The following is a 12848-nucleotide window of genomic DNA, read 5'->3' on the forward strand; positions in this document are numbered from 1 at the left end:
AGAGACTTCACCGACGTATATTGCCTAAAGTCGCTATACTGCGCACTTGTACGCCAAATCATCAAGTTCAGTTCTACAGTGTGGATTCCTATCTACATGAACGGTGCGGAAAGAGTCGAACCCATTCAACGGCGGTTTATTCGATTTGCATTGCGCAGATTACCGTGGCTTGATCCGTATCAGCTACCTGGCTACGAAAGCCGGTGTTTACTCATCGATATGGAAACCCTGCAAACCCGACGAGATCTCCTGAAAGCACTCTTCGTGGTAGACGTTGCACCCGAAGTGCTTTTGGAGGTATATCAACGAGCAACGCAAAGAGTCTGGCCTTCCGTCGTCGATGACTCTAAATGGTTAAATGGCTATCGATAGCTATGAAAAATGTTGTCTCTTTTCCATTAAGTTTGCCAGTGTTTTTAAAGCAGAAGTATTAACTCCCGAGCATGTTTTCACCAGACTTACAGACTTTTGGCCAAATGGACGTGGATGATACGATGATTACGAGAGCAGCCCGCCAACTGAAGTCAACTCACAAACCAGGACCAGATGGAATATCGTCCCTTATTTTGAAGCATCATATTGACTACTCCACGCTGTCTCCACTCTGTCACCTTTTCCGACTGTTCTTATCCAAGGGGATTTTCCCTTCGTGCTGGAAATATGCTCATATGTTTCCTGTTGTAACGATGTTACAAAAAAAAAGGTTTCGGTAATTGATTTTTATTCTAATATATCATTAATGTCGGGAATGGAAGAGAGCAGAGTAATTCTCGCGCGCATGGGAAGCAGCATGAGTTGGATCGAGCTTTCAAACCTTCGTTCGACCGTAGCGCCCCAAGTGATGGGGGATATAATTACATACATAAATCAGTCGTGATTTGAAACTGATGGGTCAGAACTCATCAAATGGGAGAATGACCAATTTGAATTTGGAGGATTTAAAAAATACAAAGGGAACTCGCGACGCGCTAGGGACGAGGGCAGCGGAAAACTTTATAAATGAGTCTTGAACAAATGATCTTTTTTTCTCGATTCGATCGGCATTGTGAACAGTTGAAAAAGTTGGAAGTTCAGAGTAGATAGTAAAATTCCGCTCGACGACAGTTATAGACGAGAAATAAGGTGGAAGTTAAATATAGGCCCAGAATTTGGGAAATGTGCATAGTGCGATATGTGAGTATGCGAATTAAAATTATTATATCGGTACTAAGATGTTGCTCTACAGATCGTAGGTCTTTACTATAACCCGCGTGTGCACAAGTTTATACTGCAAATTGCTTCGAGGTTCAGGTAAAAAAAAAATCTGTTGCTTGTATCAAATTAAGGTATAAGTGCTAATGCAATATTCGCTATTTGCCCTTGAAGGAATTAACATCCTTCAAGTGAAGGTGTTACTGCCAGGTGTAGGGGACTACGACTAGCCACGTTTTCCCTCGGACGATCCAGAAGCTTGGCGGCTTGTAGCCCCGCTCGTTGTCAGGCCCGTGTTCGTCCATCGCATCTGTGGGCTGTGAAGGTAATCCACGCCTTCTGGGAATGATCGCCAGTTGTCAACTGCTGGACATCATTCAATCTGGCCTCGTAGCAGCGATTTCGTGATCACGAATGGCGAAACTCTAATTCAAGTTGCAGAGTAACCGCCATCGAAATTTGTACCGCCGTCGGCTAGCTAGCCGAGACACATAGGCAGTTCAGACACTGACAGCATTCATGCGGCCGCCGCCGAAAAGCCACCGTCGTTGGAAAATTTTGCTGCTAGCAGCCACCCACTCACCCACCGTTGGATCGTCGCCTCAACAGAATTAAGGTCAGAACATTTATTGTCGTGTTATACATTAGTGCATAGGTAGACAGTAGATTTGTGGGCTAGAGTTAGTCGTTCTACCTTGCATGGAGAACGGGAGAAACGAAAAGTGAAAAAAACAACTCAAGCGCTTGAGATAAAAATAGATTTTTTTGTCGGTATAGAAGAAGCAACATAAATTAATCCGTTTAAAGCACAAATTCGATTTTGCATTGGAATAAATTCGCGTGTCGTGAAGGAGGAAGAAACAAGATCATTTGGTCATTTTAGTATTAAGGGTGAATCGAAATAGTTCCCGTTGGTCATCCTTACAGTTGGTGCCGTTTGTTCATGTTGGTCTCTAGGAACGATTGGTATAACTTCGCGATTAATTTAAAGAACTCGCCTTGAGGAGTCTCGTCGGGCACGTGACGAACACATGCTGGTTTGCATGCAAGCGTGATTTTTTGCTTGCTTGGTGCATAAGCAAATTAGTGATAAACCAACCAGTGACCCGTTACATTTGGCGCCCAACTGCAGGTTAGGACACAGATAAGCGCTTTTCGATTAAATTTAGATAAATTAATTTCGACTATTCTAGGAATACCGGTTTAAGATTAGTTATGAACAATACTTACGGTTTTGGGATATTTCGATAGAAGTTCGAGTTTAAGTGATCAATCGGTAAAACCTAAAAGTAAAAACATAGGATTAGTTTGTTGATCATTTGCTATTTTATATAGTAAGGTCAGTCTATTGCCATGTCCATAGTGGACATTTTTTTAACATTAAGTTGAATTTGAATATTTGTTTGCACTATTTCATACATTTTTAATTTTGGTTGAAATAAGATGGTGTGTACATCCAATCAACTAGGATTGGGATCGTATATTAATCCCTCTGATCTGCTTCCGGATGAAGTAGAATACGAATTGAATATTCGCAGTCTCAATTTGTCGAACGTTCCTATTGAGGAACAAAGAAAAGCTTTGCGAAAAGTTTTACTAGAAGAAATTCATAGCCCAAAAATTCTCAAGCCAAAAAAGTCAATTGCTGACGAAGTGACAGCTATTCAAGTTAAACTGATTACAATAAGACAGGAGCTCGAGGTACAGGGAACAAGACAGAAATTGCTGTCAAGATTGAGACATTATCGATTACGAGTGATGCGATCACACGCTTTAGATGAAAGTCAGGTGAAAATGAAAGAAGAGCTGTTGGATGAAATCGAAACGATGTTTGACATTTATGCCACCCCAGAGGATAGGATTGCTAGGCTGAGGAGGTCAACTTCGGGTAGATCGTTTATGCATAGTACGATACAAAGTGTAGGTAGGGACCCAGCACTTGAATTTCCTCCGCCGTCAAACGTCTCGAGATCGTCGGAAATCGGCAGTTCTCAGAACCAATCAGCGTATTCTGAACGTCCGCGCCCTATAATATCCAATGTACAACAGCAATCTCAAGATCGAGTACAAAGGAATTCTCCAGTGGTAGCGATACCGCTAAGTCAGGAACCGGATAGGCAGGAAACTCTAATTTGTGATAGAACGAGTTTGAGATCGGAAGTCAGCAATATTGTAGAGAATGTGATGGCAACTCAAATGGAAGGTATGGTACTTCGAATAATGCAGAGGGTGCAACAAACCCAGCAAAGGAACTGTAGAGCATCGTGTACCGAAAGAGGCGAGGAAGACTTTGATAGAGTTTCTGGGATAAACCATATGCAAAACAACTACAGCAGATTACTGAATCAGAATGTTAATCTAGAAATTGTAGCAGGTCAGAGACAACAGGAAAGGTTGAATAGGAATAGATATAGCCCAGTAACACCAGTCGTGGTAGGAAATATAAGAGAGGAGCATGTACAACCTGCACTGAACGAATCAGGAAGCGAATACGGTGACGAACTACTGGGGAATAGGAACATGAGATTCGAGAGTAGAAATGATAGGATACCAATTAATAAATGGCCTTTCAGGTTTAGTGGGGATCCAAAAGGTATGGCGGTAGAAGAGTTTGTCAAACGGGTTGAAGTATTAGCAAAGAATAACAAAGTTTCCGATGTAGAATTGTTAAGTAAAGCCAATTTTCTATTCAAACCGGAATCAGTGGTGGAAATTTGGTATTATACATTCTCGCAAAAGTTTACATCGTGGCAGGTGTTGAAATACCACTTACGTTTGAGGTTTGAGGTACCAAATAAGGATAAGGTTGTTGAAAGACAAATTAGGGACAGAAAGCAACTACCCAATGAAACTTTCGTAGCATATATGGGGGAAATTGAGCGATTATGTCAACAAATGTCTAAACCCATAGATGAAAGAGCAAAGCTAGATATCTTACTAGAAAACATGCGAGATTGGTATAAGCCACATTTAGCATTTATAAATATTGCGAACTTGGATGTTCAATCTCTCTGTAACTTATGCTACGACCTTGATAAATCAGTGTACAGATCATACGCGCAAAGAAGCAGATATTTTAATGTAAATTGTTTGAACGACGAGGAGCGAGAAGAGGTGTATGAAGCTGAAGACCCGGTAGACGAAGAAGTAAATATTATTAGCAGAACCAATACTAGAAGAGGGATAAAACCTGATGTTGTAGGTACATGCGGTAATGAACCTGTGAATAATTCGAGAAAAAGGTACTTTGTTGGAACTGTCAACAATTCGGTCATTACTGGAGAGATTGCACGAAAAACAAGCGATTGTTTTGCCATATTTGCGGGAGACATGACGTGGTGGTAGCGAATTGCCCCGGAAGCCATCGTCAATCTAGATTTTCCAATCCAAAAAACGGGAATCAGGAAGGAAGTACCCTTACTTGTAAAAGAGACTTCACTCCCAAGTTATATATAAAGTTTTCCGAAGTTATGATAATAAACATACACGAGAATCGATGTCCACATGTAACAGTTTCCATCTTGGGGACAACAGTTGAGGGTTTGCTAGATTCGGGAGCAGCAGCGAGTATTATCAGTGACCCAACCATCTTAGAAAGGCATAATTTTACAATGAAGCCTACAAAATTACGAATACGTACAGCAGACGGGACATCACACGATTGTTTGAGCTCGATTTGCATACCGTTTACATTTAGGTGAACAACCAAGATTATTCAAACTTTATTCGTGCCAAAAATTGCAAAGAAGCTAATCCTTGGAAATGACTTTTGGAAAGCATTTAGGATAGCACCCGCGATTGAAGAAAATGGTCAGTGGAGTAGAGTGGGAGTGAATAACCTGACGACAAATCCGAGTTCAATAAATTTTATCGAAAATTATTTTGCAGAGAAAGCAGTAGAAATAAATCTGGTTTTAGAGCCCGGTGAGGACGAGATCGTGCCAACAAAAATGGAGGAAGACGTGAGCCTGGAATTACCAGCATTGGAAATTCCAAGGAACATTGAGCCCAGGGATATTGAAACGGAACACACTCTTACGGAGACACAAAGAAATGAACTGCTGGAAATAGTAGAAATACTGAAGGGAGAGGGAACACTAGGACGTACAAGGTTGTTGGAACATAAGATTGAAATAATGGAGGGACACAAACCGAAGAAGGCTCCCAGATATAGGTGGTCTCCAGCAATACAGAAGGAGATGGACAAGGAAATTGAAAGGATGAAGGAGCTGGATGTAATCGAGGAGTCTGAATCAGACTGGTGTAATCCATTACTGCCTGTAAAGAAATCCTCGGGTGAATGGAGGTTATGCCTTGATTCCAGAAGAGTGAACGAAGTCACAAAGAAAGAGGCGTACCCCTTTCCAGACATGCACGGAATTTTGGGCAGAATTGAAAGCGCTAAATATTTCTCCATTATTGATTTGTCGAAAGCATATTGGCAAATTCCACTAGCACAGGAAAGCAGAGACTACACGTCTTTTAGAGCAGGGAAATCATTATACCGATTCAAAGTTATGCCGTTTGGATTAACAGGAGCCCCAATCACTCAGACAAAACTAATGAATAAAGTTTTAGGATATGATTTGGAGTCGCAGGTATTCGTGTACCTGGATGACATTGTCATTACCTCCAAAACATTCCATGATCATATGAAATTGCTTCGTACGGTTGCAGAAAGATTGAGACGAGCTAATTTATCAATTAGCATTGAAAAATCTCAATTTTGCAAAAAACGAATTTCGTATTTAGGTTATGTGTTATCAGAGAATGGTATATCGATTGATAGCAAGAAACTAGAACCAATTCTTAGCTACCCATCACCAAAAACCTTGAAATAAGTACGAAGGCTGATGGGAATGATAGGGTTTTACAAGCAATTTATTCCTAACTATAGTGCAGTACTAGCCCCTATTACGGACCTGTTGAAGAAAAGCAAGTCTAAGCTAATTTGGACCGAAGAAGCTGAAAAAGCATTTAGTACGGTAAAAGGTATTCTTACGTCACCTACAGTATTGGCAAATCCTGATTTTAATGTCCAATTCGTGATTGAATCAGATGCATCACTAGTCGCGGCAGGAGCAGTCCTGGTACAGTATCAGGAGAATATTCGACGCCCGATCGCATTTTTCTCGAAAAAGTTTTCGCCTACACAGCAGAAATACTCGGCAACGGAACGCGAGTGTCTCGCGGTGATCCTGGCGATAGAAAAATTTCGACACTATGTTGAAGGGTCGCAGTTCCGAGTAGTCACGGATGCACAATCCTTAAAATGGCTTAATCAGGTGAGCGTTGAAGGTAATTCCGCAAGGCTAGTCCGTTGGGCTTTAAAACTGCAGCAGCATAATATGATTCTGGAATATAGGAAAGGGAAGTTAAATATTGTAGCAGATGCATTATCTAGAGCGGTGACGGAAAGAGATGTACTTACTGTTGACTTAGACTTGGAGAAGCTGAAGAAAAACATCGCCGCAGATGGTGTTAGGATTTCAGAATAATTCGTGGTAATGTGTATAAGTACATTCCGAGTTCGAATCCAACAGATCCACGATTTGAGTGGAAATATGTCCCGCCAAAGGCTGATCGCATTGAAATTCTGGAATCAGAACACAATATCGCCCATTTCGGCTTCTTCAAAACGCTGAAGCGTATGCAGGAAAAATATTATTGGCCAGGAATGTCCGTTGAAGTGAAAAGGTTCTGCCGAGGATGTGACACGTGTAAAACCTCGAAACACCCAAATACGACACGCATTCCGCCAATAGGGCGTCCTAAAATAGCGAGTTTGCCATGGCAAGTCGTGTCTATCGATTTCATGGGACCATTTCCCAGGTCCAAGAAAGGCAACACGGTGCTATTTGTCGTCACAGATCACTTTTCGAAGTTCGTCATCATACAGCCAATGAGAGATGCAAAAACAGCAGCAGTAGTAACTTTCCTGGAATCGATGATCTTTTTGTTGTTCGGAGTGCCCGAGATCATAATCTCCGATAACGGTCCGCAATTTAAATCAGCAACATTCAACGGACTGATAAAAAAGTACAGGATCAATCATTGGAAAAACGCCAGCTATCATCCAGCAAATAATCCAACGGAACGCGTCAATCGGGTAATCGTTGCAGCAATCCGGTCGTACTTGAAAGGTGGAGAACAAAAAGAATGGGATGAAAACTTACAAAAAGTTGCTATGGCCATCCGAACAGCGGTTCATGAATCCACGGAATTCACACCATACTTTATTAATCACGGTAGAAACTATATCAGCTCTGGTGAGGAGTATTCAAGGATCAGGGAACTAGGTGAAGAATTGAATTACGAACCAGGTAAACTAAATGAGGAAATGAAAGGCATTTTTGAAAAAGTTAAAGAGAATTTGAAGAAGGCTTACGAAAAATATAGGAAATACTACAACCTCCGATCGCATGCAAAGCAGCAAGAGTTCAAAATTGGAGAAACGGTACTCAAGAAAAATCACTTCCTTTCTAATAAAGCTAAGGGTTTTAGCGCAAAGCTGGCAGACACTTATTCCGAAGCAAAAATAATTTCAAAACTGGGATCTAATTGCTATGAATTAGAAGACCATTCAGGAAAAAAATTAGGAATATTCAGGGCAACTGACTTACAGCATAAATAAAAAAATGCACTGTTAACTCGCCGGGGAGTTCGACAATAACCTTCGGCCTGGGAAAAAACGTTTCAAGCTATGTAAATAAACCAACTAAAATCAAACACAAAACAACGTTTTGGATAGCCAAAAAGAATGGCACAGTATTGGAAGTAAACAGGAGATAGAAAAAAAAAACACTGCAAAAAACACTTTCGTTGCACAAACGCTATTCATTACCGTATGCAATTTTGGTACTTGATTAATTTGAAACTCGCGATCATAATTTGTTTTCATTTGAGTGTGGAAAGATAAAGTAGACTGTAGGTTAAAAATAGTCCAATGTTCCACCGCTATGGTGTGGGCAACATTGACGTGGTTTTGTTACAAGTATGGGGTTAAATAAAATGGGAAAAACCACATTTTCACTATAGAATCACTTGTGCACTTTATAATAGATTAATATTAGACAAAGTCACTGACTTACCACCGCGAATACAATAGAAAATAACTCCAATTGAGGTTTTGTCCAGAAGGGAACCTAGAAAACAAAAACAAACTTTACACTTAACACAATTAACCGATAGCGATCAGAATTCATTACCGTAAACATTTCACCACGATATAACTATCTGCTGATTTAATATATTGGTATCATAGTAGAAATATCGTAGATTAATTGGTTTTCTAGCGTATTCTCGTTAACACGCACTGTACGAGGTTAATTCGCGACGAGGACTGACATTTGCACGTCAATTCGAGTTGTCGGTAAAGTAGACATATCGCTTACAGTATATGCTGTAAATCAGGATAGGGTAGAAACAGAAATTGTTGGGATCACTATTTCATTAGGGAAAGATGTAAAGAGCATACGTAATTTACGGACGAAGGAGAAATTTAGGTAGCAAGAGATTGATTCGGGTAGTAACCTGATATAAAGGAATTTGAATATTCTAGTGTTCGTTGGTTCTTAGAAAGTAGAACATCGGGTCGTTGGTTAGGTCGTTACCTGACACAAAGAAGTATAACTTCTATTCGGTTGTGGGTGTATATGGCTCAGATTGTGATCAGAGCGGGCCGGTATGGCGTAATTTTGATTTAGAAGATGTGGGAAAAGGAAGAAAAGAGTGATATAAGAAAAGTGATCCCAATGAGGCAAGCAGAACGATAAGAAAAATAGGCTCTGTGAATAGTCGAATGTGTGAAATTGAAGATATACACTGCCATAAGATTATATATATATACTGGCATGAGATGATGGATAAGCTGTCGGAGAATAAAATGTAAGTTTATTAATAGAGAAGAAAAAAATATTTCCGTTGTCAATATTTTTTTTTTTAAGTTGGGGGAAATGTAACGATGTTACAAAAAAAAGGTTTCGGTAATTGATTTTTATTCTAATATATCATTAATGTCGGGAATGGAAGAGAGCAGAGTAATTCTCGCGCGCATGGGAAGCAGCATGAGTTGGATCGAGCTTTCAAACCTTCGTTCGACCGTAGCGCCCCAAGTGATGGGGGATATAATTACATACATAAATCAGTCGTGATTTGAAACTGATGGGTCAGAACTCATCAAATGGGAGAATGACCAATTTGAATTTGGAGGATATAAAAAAAATACAAAGGGAACTCGCGACGCACTAGGGACGAGGACAGCGGAAAACTTTATAAATGAGTCTTGGACAAATGATCTTTTTTTCTCGATTCGATCGGCATTGTGAACAGTTGAAAAAGTTGGAAGTTCAGAGTAGATAGTAAAATTCCGCTCGACGACAGTTATAGACGAGAAATAAGGTGGAAGTTAAATATAGGCCCAGAATTTGGGAAATGTGCATAGTGCGATATGTGAGTATGCGAATTAAAATTATTATATCAGTACTAAGATGTTGCTCTACAGATCGTAGGTCTTTACTATAACCCGTGTGTGCACAAGTTTATACTGCAAATTGCTTCGAGGTTCAGGTAAAAAAAATCTGTTGCTTGTATAAAATTAAGGTATAAGTGCTAATGCAATATTCGCTATTTGCCCTTGAAGGAATTAACATCCTTCAAGTGAAGGTGTTACTGCCAGGTGTAGGGGACTACGACTAGCCACGTTTTCCCTCGGACGATCCAGAAGCTTGGCGGCTTGTAGCCCCGCTCGTTGTCAGGCCCGTGTTCGTCCATCGCATCTGTGGGCTGTGAAGGTAATCCACGCCTTCTGGGAATGATCGCCAGTTGTCAACTGCTGGACATCATTCAATCTGGCCTCGTAGCAGCGATTTCGTGATCACGAATGGCGAAACTCTAATTCAAGTTGCAGAGTAACCGCCATCGAAATTTGCACCGCCGTCGGCTAGCTAGCCGAGACACATAGGCAGTTCAGACACTGACAGCATTCATGCGGCCGCCGCCGAAAAGCCACCGTCGTTGGAAAATTTTGCTGCTAGCAGCCACCCACTCACCCACCGTTGGATCGTCGCCTCAACAGAATTAAGGTCAGAACATTTATTGTCGTGTTATACATTAGTGCATAGGTAGACAGTAGATTTGTGGGCTAGAGTTAGTCGTTCTACCTTGCATGGAGAACGGGAGAAACGAAAAGTGAAAAAAACAACTCAAGCGCTTGAGATAAAAATAGATTTTTTTGTCGGTATAGAAGAAGCAACATAAATTAATCCGTTTAAAGCACAAATTCGATTTTGCATTGGAATAAATTCGCGTGTCGTGAAGGAGGAAGAAACAAGATCATTTGGTCATTTTAGTATTAAGGGTGAATCGAAATAGTTCCCGTTGGTCATCCTTACAGTTGGTGCCGTTTGTTCACGTTGGTCTCTAGGAACGATTGGTATAACTTCGCGATTAATTTAAAGAACTCGCCTTGAGGAGTCTCGTCGGGCACGTGACGAACACATGCTGGTTGGCATGCAAGCGTGATTTTTTGCTTGCTTGGCGCATAAGCAAATTAGTGATAAACCAACCAGTGACCCGTTACACTGTATATAAATAAGGGAAAAGAAATGACATCGAAAACTACCGCGGCATCACATCACAATGCGCTGTTTCAAAACTGTTTGAACTTGTCGTCAAGGAGCCTCTTTTCACTCACTGCAAGCAATACCTCAGCGATGACCAACATGGTTTCATGCTCGGACGGTCCACCACTACGAATTTGCTATGTCTTACATCATACATTACTGCGAGCATGGCGGAACGGAATCAAACGGACATTATTTACACTGATTTATCGGCAGCATTCGATAAGATTAATCACGATATAACTGTTGCAAAGCTGCAGAGACTAGGACTACACGGCTCACTCCTTAGGTGGTTCAACAGCTATCTTACCGACCAGTCGATGAGTGTCACTATAGGCAATTTTCAATCAAATAGTTTCAATGCTACCTCCGGTATCCCACAGGGGAGTCACCTTGGTCCAATAATTTTTTTACTGTTTTTCAACAATGTGAATTATGTTTTGAAAGGACCTCGCCTGTCATTTGCGGACGATCTGAAAATGTATATGCAGATTCGTTCGATTTCTGATGCCCATTTCCTACAAAATCAACTGGACAGTTTCGCAGCTTGGTGCGATTTGAATCGAGTGATCGTCAACCCGAGTAAGTGCTCGGTGATTTCCTTCACAAGGAAAAAGCAACCGATTCGTTTCCAATATACCTTGAGGGATGTTGAAATCGATCGTGTCACTCACGTTAAAGATCTTGGAGTCATACTGGATAACTCTCTTCTCAACTCACTCGCTTTCAAGCAACACGCCTCGTTCATCGTCGGTAAAGCATCAGAAACGCTGGGCCTCATCATGCGTATAGCTAGAGACTTCACCGACGTATATTGCCTAAAGTCGCTATACTGCGCACTTGTATGCCAAATTATCAAGTTCAGCTCTACAGTGTGGATTCCTATCTACATGAACGGTGCGGAAAGAGTCGAATCCATTCATCGGCGGTTTATTCGATTTGCATTGCGCAGATTACCGTGGCTTGATCCGTATCAGCTACCTGGCTACGAAAGCCGGTGTTTACTCATCGATATGGAAACCCTGCAAACCCGACGAGATCTCCTGAAAGCACTCTTCGTGGCAGACGTTCTACAGAATAGAATCGACTGCTCCGCCGTTTTGCAGGAAAATTCAATTAATGTGCTCCCAAAGCACTGAGGAACAGGAATTTGCAGCGGTTACAGTTTCGTTGGACAAACTACGGGATGAACACAGCCATCAACGGTATCCAGAGGACATTCAATAGAATTGCTTCCATTTTTGAGTAGCATCTCCCACGCAAAACACTCCGTCGTTTGTTTGCAAGTATGCTTACAGCATCGTGACTCTGAAGAGAATTGTTGTCTATATAATAGAATTGCTTCAGTTTATGACTAGCATCTCCCACGCAAAACACTCCGTCGTTTGTTTGCAAGTGTGCTGTCAGCATCGTGACTCTGAAGAGAATTGTTGTCTGTATTCGTTATTATCTTGACCTTGTAATTTGTATTTATTTTAATGTTATTTTAATTAATTTTATATGTTAATGCTACGTTATTTATTTTAATCGTCGAAACATCATTAGGGCTTCACAACAGCCTGTTGATGTAAACAAACAATACACTAATAAACTCTACCTCAGCGAATATCTTTTCCTACGTATCTACATTTTTACGCCAATGATTTTTTTTTTCGGCTACTCTTAGTTCAGTGTGTAACCGGAGCAAGCATTCGGCTTCTAGCCTTATCGCTCTTTGGTTCTTAGCATAGAACCAAACAGGTTTCCGTCTCGCTGGCTTGCTGTCATGTTGCGTTCAGGTTATTTCTTTTTGACCGATCTTTGATTCGTTCGTTGCGCTTTTGGCAATATTCTTCGACAATACCCTCAGTCGACAGTTATGTAGAGTCGTGTAGTTCTCGCATGCCTGGAACCAGTTATGCTGGAATGTTTTGCACATATCTAACAAACCACCAGATACCTATTCCTGCGCACTTTCAGTAAGCAGCTCAATTCTTGACACACTGAAACAATATATAAAAGATGGTTTAATCCACCTAGTGGTGCTATTACGCC

The 12848-nt window shown here is 41.0% G+C and overlaps 1 protein-coding gene across 2 annotated transcripts in view; it reads right to left on the bottom strand.

Moving 5' to 3' along the window:
- The window catches only part of LOC131688806 (muscle calcium channel subunit alpha-1), a 1302489-nt gene that overhangs the window by 1132931 nt on the left and 156710 nt on the right, over positions 1 to 12848 (bottom strand). The window contains exon 2 of one of the 2 annotated variants that reach the window (XM_058973339.1): positions 8283 to 8336. The exons of the other annotated variant lie outside the window; for it this stretch is intronic. The gene's annotated coding sequence lies outside the window, so the exon portion shown is untranslated. The remainder of the gene's footprint in view (positions 1 to 8282; positions 8337 to 12848) is intronic. 2 annotated transcript variants of the gene reach the window in all.

Source organism: Topomyia yanbarensis, chromosome 3 (genome assembly GCF_030247195.1).
Source record: "Topomyia yanbarensis strain Yona2022 chromosome 3, ASM3024719v1, whole genome shotgun sequence".
Classification (NCBI taxonomy): Eukaryota; Metazoa; Arthropoda; class Insecta; order Diptera; family Culicidae; genus Topomyia; species Topomyia yanbarensis.